The 6,497-nt window shown below is 45.5% G+C and overlaps 1 protein-coding gene across 2 annotated transcripts in view; it reads right to left on the reverse strand.

The window, feature by feature from the left end:
* Positions 1 to 5,924, reverse strand: part of TRPC4 (transient receptor potential cation channel subfamily C member 4) — a 62,581-nt gene extending 56,657 nt beyond the window's left edge. For both annotated transcript variants that reach the window (XM_028712225.2, XM_028712223.2), the window contains exon 1: positions 5,456 to 5,924. The gene's annotated coding sequence lies outside the window, so the exon portion shown is untranslated. The remainder of the gene's footprint in view (positions 1 to 5,455) is intronic.
* Between the last annotated feature and the right edge of the window lie 573 nt (positions 5,925 to 6,497).

A 6,497-nucleotide genomic window follows, 5' to 3' on the forward strand; every position in this document is an offset into this window, starting at 1 on the left:
GGAATAACTCAGACGTACCAAGAGCTTCCCGCAAGTCATTGCAGGTGCTGCTTTCTTCCAAAGAAGCCTGTCTTAACTCTCTGTCAGGGCTGGCCTGACTTCACAAGGAATACAAGTTTTTTGTTTGGAGAGCAGGGATTCTAACGGAATAGGATGAAATACAAGAAGTTTACCTAGGATCTACTGAATTTATCAGATGCGTAGTACAATGCCCAGCCTCTTCTGCAACCTTCTACTTTCATTCTGCAAGTGGTTGTCATCAGCAAGGAAAGTTTGCTCACTCTGCAACTACTCAACTGCTATTTAGCAGCAATTCCACAGAGCTGCAAAATGTAAGGTTCTGTTTCAAGATCAGTTAAAGTCTAGTCCATTTTTGGTGGGGGGAACCTAGAGAAGCAGACCCTTGCATTTCCGGAGGGGCTTCAACTGCCCACATCCCCATTCAATCATCATCAACTGTCCACTCTGCTGACAAAAATCCTCATTCCGAGAGGCCTAAACTGACCTAAATCCCTTCTTCAAAATTCTGGTAAATGGACTTTGGTGCAGCCCAGTAGTAGAGCCACACGTTCTTAAATCGCATAAATCCCCAGGCCCTGATGGGTTTACAAGTGAAGTTTACATATATTTTCGTGATGTTGCCTTATATCTGGTACACCTCCTAAATGGATCCAGGACAGTGTCCAATTTTCTGATTTGTGGACACAATCGAGGATCACTCCCTGAGGAAATTTTTTATTGCTTTGACTGTTTTTTGTGTTATCTTTTGAAGTCCTCTGCATCTAGACATTATAATATGGACTTGAACGGACTTCAGCTTTGGATGCAGACTTCATCTCTTGGTGGGGAGGTAATTTTTCTTTTTAATTTTCCATTTATTTTGTAATATACTAATGAAATGTTTCTTTTAAAAAACAACAACAATAACCTCAGGGAACCAGTTTGTTCCCTCAAGGGCAAGATAGTTTACCTGGAGAACCTGAGCAAGAAAAAGAGATGGGTGGGTCCCCTTCAGGGATGTGGAGTTCCCTCAAAGTTCTGTATTGGCACCTGGGCTTATTAACTTATTAATAAATGATCTGTAGTTAGGGGTGAGTAGTGAAGTGGCCAAGGTTGTGGAGGGCACCAATTAATTCACAATGACAAGAACAAAATGGAATTGCCAGGTACTCCAAAAGGACCTCTCTAAACTGGACGGATGGGAATTAAAATTGCAATGTAAGCAAGTGTAAAGTGACACACATCAGAGCAAAGAATCCTATACATATGCCTTCCTTCAAATATACTCTAATGGGGTTCAAACTAGAAATGACCGACCAGGAGCAAGCCTTTAGTGTTAGCATAAATAGCTTGATGAAAATGTTGACCCAAAGTGTAGAAGATCAATAGGAACAGAGTTTAAAATAAAACTGCCAATATCATAAGGCCATTAATCTATGGTGCAACCTCACCTAGAATGCTGTGTACAGTTCTCATTGCTTTGTTTTAAGATACCACTCCCCACACCTGCTGTGTCTTGCCCCCCTGTCCACTATACTCAACCCTCTGTCACTTTTCTCCTCGGTTTTTCTCCACCCCTGCTTTACTCAAACATCACCTGTTGCTTAAAAGCCCTTTTCCCATTTCGGTGTTCTTCCCTTCTCAACGTACTCAAACTTCTCCCTCTTCCATCCCTCAGCTGCCCAATTTGAGATATGAAGGCTGCAGAACCCTCAAATATTCCAGTTTTTTACTCAAACTTTTGTCATTGTTGAGAACTATTTTCTTCTCACTTTTCTCCATATCTGCTTTACTTAAACCACCTCTTTCTCCCCTCTCAGTGTCTGTCCTTCCTCACTACTATTCCATGGCCACTGCTGTTGAGCAAGATGAATTTTTATTTTGCTCCCCCCACCCCGACATCATGCAAATCCAGGATTCCTATGAGACACTGCAAATCCCCCAATGGGGGCTGCATGATGACAGCCTTATATTTTTATGCATTATAAGAAGAAACATTTTGCAAGAAATAAACATACATCTAGAAGTACTACGATTAGAGAAACAGTATCTTCCAGTACCAGGAAACCTAAGTCTGCCCTTGCCATAGCCTCAGCATAGTTATGTCTTGCTGATCTAAGATAGCAACCCAAACCTTGCTCCACCACCACAGAGTCATCCCACGCCACATCCCACTGCTTTCTGGTATGCCTATCCTTCTGTGGACTGGGCTCAAACTCTCTTTGTTCTGTAGTTTGCTAACTTCCCTGGGGTAAATGTGTCTCTGATTTAGTTTCAGTATACATTTGAGCCTTCAGATGTGCTGGGCATGTTCCCTCCATGGGGAAGGAATTCTTGGATGAGGAAAGAGCTTCTGAGATTATCTACACCCTAGGGAGCCCAAGAGGCTTCCTGGGGTGCCACACACATCTTACTTTGTGGTGTGTATGATAAGCACTCTCTGTACTTTCTTACTTTCTCTTCATTTAATATTCCTGTCTGGCGTAAGAAGTTTATTCTGGAGTGGCCATTTTTAAATACTGAGCATTTTTTCACTGTCTCTTTTAAATATATTTTGGTTGCCAGGTGTGCTAGGAATCAATCGAGGAGATGCTAGTGGAGGCATTGCTTGTAAAAATCAAAATTGCCCAGTAATGTATTCCATAGTTCTGAAATTCATCTTGTCCAGATTTATCCTAATTTATGGCGTGCCAGCTACTTCTTTTTCGATTCATGGTGCCTGTAATTTAGCCAGACCATCTAGGAGCTTACAAAAGTGAACACAATGCACAGATGAATTCCTTCAGTCACTAGGTTTACCATATAAGTCTGTCTGTTGCTCCTCTCACCACAGTTCTTTGCCATATAACCAACCTCTCACTTTCTTCTCTTCCCTGACTCCTTCTCTGTGCTTGCAGACTTCTGTAGCACTTGGCTTTATATGCAAACTGAAAAAGAACAAACCTAGAGGGCTGAATGCTGCAATATTCTACTTAAGATCTGTTGCATGTTTAACTGGCTCCTACCCACTTTGATTTTTCAGAACTGAAAAAGATTTTTTTTACTGTAATCTCAAAGTTCACAAGAAGAACAAGATTCTTTGGAGGAACCTTTGAAAATTTGCACGTCTTTCTGTTTAACCTTGAAAAGCAGTCTCAAACTGCAGGTGATAGTAGCAGAACCATTTTTAAAGCCATGATAAATAAAAATGTGAGGGCTCAGTTTTAAGATTGTAAGGGGCAGCTGAGTGCCCCCTTTGCCCATGGCAGTTCTTCCAGCAGAGACAGATTTAGGGTAGTTCCGCCGCAATGGGCACTGAGCCAAAGGGGATGCCAAAGGGTTTAGCAACTATGATGTAGTGCATGTGTAGAATGGAAAGGGATGCCAAATTTTGGTGTGCCACTAAAATTTGAAAGACTGAAGTTCGCCCCCTGCCTCTAGGCACTGCCAGGATCATTTTTGGTATCAGAGACCAACTATGGAAGGGAGTAGGAACATAAGCTGCAGGAGGGAAGGGGAGTTCAGAACCCCTCACCTATATGGCCACCTGCACTTAAAAGCACCTCCCCCTCCCAAGTCTTGCATTATGTGATTAGAACAGGCCCAGGTTTAAACAAATGAATCGCCAGCTTCGTGTAGAAAGGGCTAAGAAAGAAAGGTGAATTTCACGGGGCTCTGAACCGCATTCTCTCATTTATTCTACAAAACAAGGTTTCAATCGGATCAGTTTTTAAAAAATCAACATCTGATTGAAATAATTATGATTAAATTTCATGTTAACTCAATACAGCATAATATTTTTCTGTTGGTCCTCACTTCTCCAAAATTCTTTCCAGATATCACTGCATGTTTCCACTCTCCTTCTCTAATGAACGTATTGCCTCATAAACCAATTCAGATTAATGCTTTTGTACCATACTTTGAGTATTTCCCCCTCATTTCTCATCCATTTCCAGACAGAAAAAACGTCAAGCAAAAGTTGAAATTCTACAGAACAGGACTGTATTTCTTCTGCATAATCAATAACACCGAACCAATCTATTCAAATTCATCCAATGATGATGTGGGTAAAATCAAAAAGAGCATCATTGGTCACCAAGGCTACTCATCTGTACAATAGGGTAATGTTCTCCCTTTAGTGCTACTGCCGTGCTCATATCTAGCAAGTAGATTTGAGAAACAAATCAGTTTTTTTATTGACAGGATAGAACTGCAAAGTTATAGGTGGCTGTTTTTTTTAAAAAAAACCAGCAACTGACAAGTTAGTAGTGAAATACCAAGACACACCTTGATTCTGCGTGAGATTTTAAAAAAACAGCCTTGAGTACAGTTCACACATGTTCAAGCGATGTACACACATATGAATGAACCGGCTCTTGACCGTACACATCACTGTCTTACAACCTCAGTCCTACATCTGAAAAAAACGGGAACAACTTCTCTCACTGGCAGCATTATAGAAAGGATTAAAAGTGCTGTCATTTATTTTTTTCCTTTGCCACCTAGCAAAACCGATGACCCTCTCTCCTATGTTCCATTCTATAGTGTTTAAAAAGCGCTCCTATGTCTGGGGGGGAAACGCAAGAGAATTGGATGAGGCACAGAGGCCGGTGTTTGCTTGGACCCGTTCACAAGCACAGAAATAATTTGACAGAAAGGAGGCAGCCTGGAAAGGGGAGGCGCAGGCCTGGGTCTTTTTGCTGCAACGTGTGAAGTGACCCTTCTGCAAGCCTTCAAAGAGAGCAATAACAATGCCTCCCTCTCTACCCCACAACCTGCCTTCTTATTTTGTGAGGATTTTAAGCAGTGGCGTAGCGTGGGGGGTGCAGGGGGGGCCGGCCGCACCGGGCGCAACATCTGGGGTTAGGGCAAACAAATCCACAGGTTAGGGGGCGCAAATCCACGGGTTAGGGGGCGCAAATTACTTGCCTTGCCCCGGGTGCTGACAACCCACGCTACGCCACTGATTTTAAGTTCCTCTGGACCTCAGCATTGGGAGGATGGGGGGGCGGGGAGAGAGAGAAGTCATGTTTGCCCCTCCAAGTTATGGGTCTCCCTAACCAACACCATCTTTTTCACCCCCTCTTCTTGGGGAGAAATAGCCCCTTTCTAAAGCTTATAAGCGCCTCTCACGCCAGGGCACGAAAAAGTTACCCCGGGTGCTAAGTGATGGGAAACCTACACAGTACTTCCCATTCGACTTTCCTCTGGCAATGTTTCGTTCCGGATTGTTTTAAAACCGCTTCGAGGTGGTGGTTGCCTGCCCGCCCCCCCCCCCCGCGCAAATAATCTACGATTATGAATAATCACCACAGAAGAGTTGGAAAGGGACCCCCGAGGGTCATCTAGTCCAACCCCCCCCCCTCGGCAATGCAGTAATCTTTCCCCCCTAAGAATAATAAAAAAAACGTTCTAGAGATACAAAAGAAAACAACAACAACCCGTACAGTCCTCAAGCGAGCCGGGGAGAACTTACTGGGCGTGAGGAGGAAAGGCAGACTCGGCGAGGCAGCCGCATTTTCCCGAAGACGGCGAAGGTCTCTCTCTCTTTCTCTCCCTCAAGTCCTCTCGCCGGCGGCCACCCCGAGGCGCCTTCGCCCGGCGCTCCCCTCAGGATCTCCTCAGGATTCCCCCCCCCCCCCCGGGCGGAGGTGGCGCTTCGCCGCGGCGCAACAGATGAGTCCGGGCGGGGTGGGGGACCGGGAGAGAGAGCAGCGGCTTCTCCCGGGTTGGCGAGGCGGGAGGTGGGTGGGCGTGCGTGGGGGATCCTTCACCCACCCCCGCCGGCTCCGGCAGGGCGGGCAGCGTCGTCGGAGAAGCTCCTCTTCGGCTCCCCTCACACAAGGAACGCCGCTCGCCTCAGACGGAGGAGCGTTTCTCCCCGACTGGCTCCCTCAGTCTGCCGATACCAGCAAGAGCGCGCGCGGGCACGAATACACACACACACATAAACACCTGGGAAAGGCGGGAATTGGCGCCTCGCCTCCGCGCGCCCCCTCTAGGTTCCTGAGGGAACGCAGGCTTTACAACCGGTAGTAGCTGACAGGGCGACCCGGCGAGGGCTACGCCGTTCTTAAGTCAGGGCCTTTCCCCCCCACCCACCCACATGCCCTTACAGTGGTACCTTGCTTCTCAAGATTAATCCGTTCTGGAAGTCTGTTCCAAAACCAAAGCGTTCCAAAACCAAGGCTTGCTTTCCCATAGAAAGTAACGCAAAATGGATGAATCCGTTCCAGACTTTGGAAGACCCCCCCTAAAACAGCAATTGAACATGAATTTTGCTATCTAACGAGGCCATTGATCCATAAAATGGAAGCAATAAACAATGTACTGCAGTCACACAATCAATCAGTAGCTGAACTGGTTTCCACACAGTCACACACAAAAAAGGAGCCACAAAAACGCAAAATAAATAGCAAAAGCAGACAGACCTCAGCGTAACACTCAAAACGGCAGTGTGGCACTCAAAATGGAGCATGTTCGGCATCCGAAAAAAGGTTCACAAAACAGAACACTTC

The sequence above is a fragment of the Podarcis muralis genome, chromosome 17 (genome assembly GCF_964188315.1).
Source record: "Podarcis muralis chromosome 17, rPodMur119.hap1.1, whole genome shotgun sequence".
NCBI lineage: Eukaryota > Metazoa > Chordata > Lepidosauria > Squamata > Lacertidae > Podarcis > Podarcis muralis.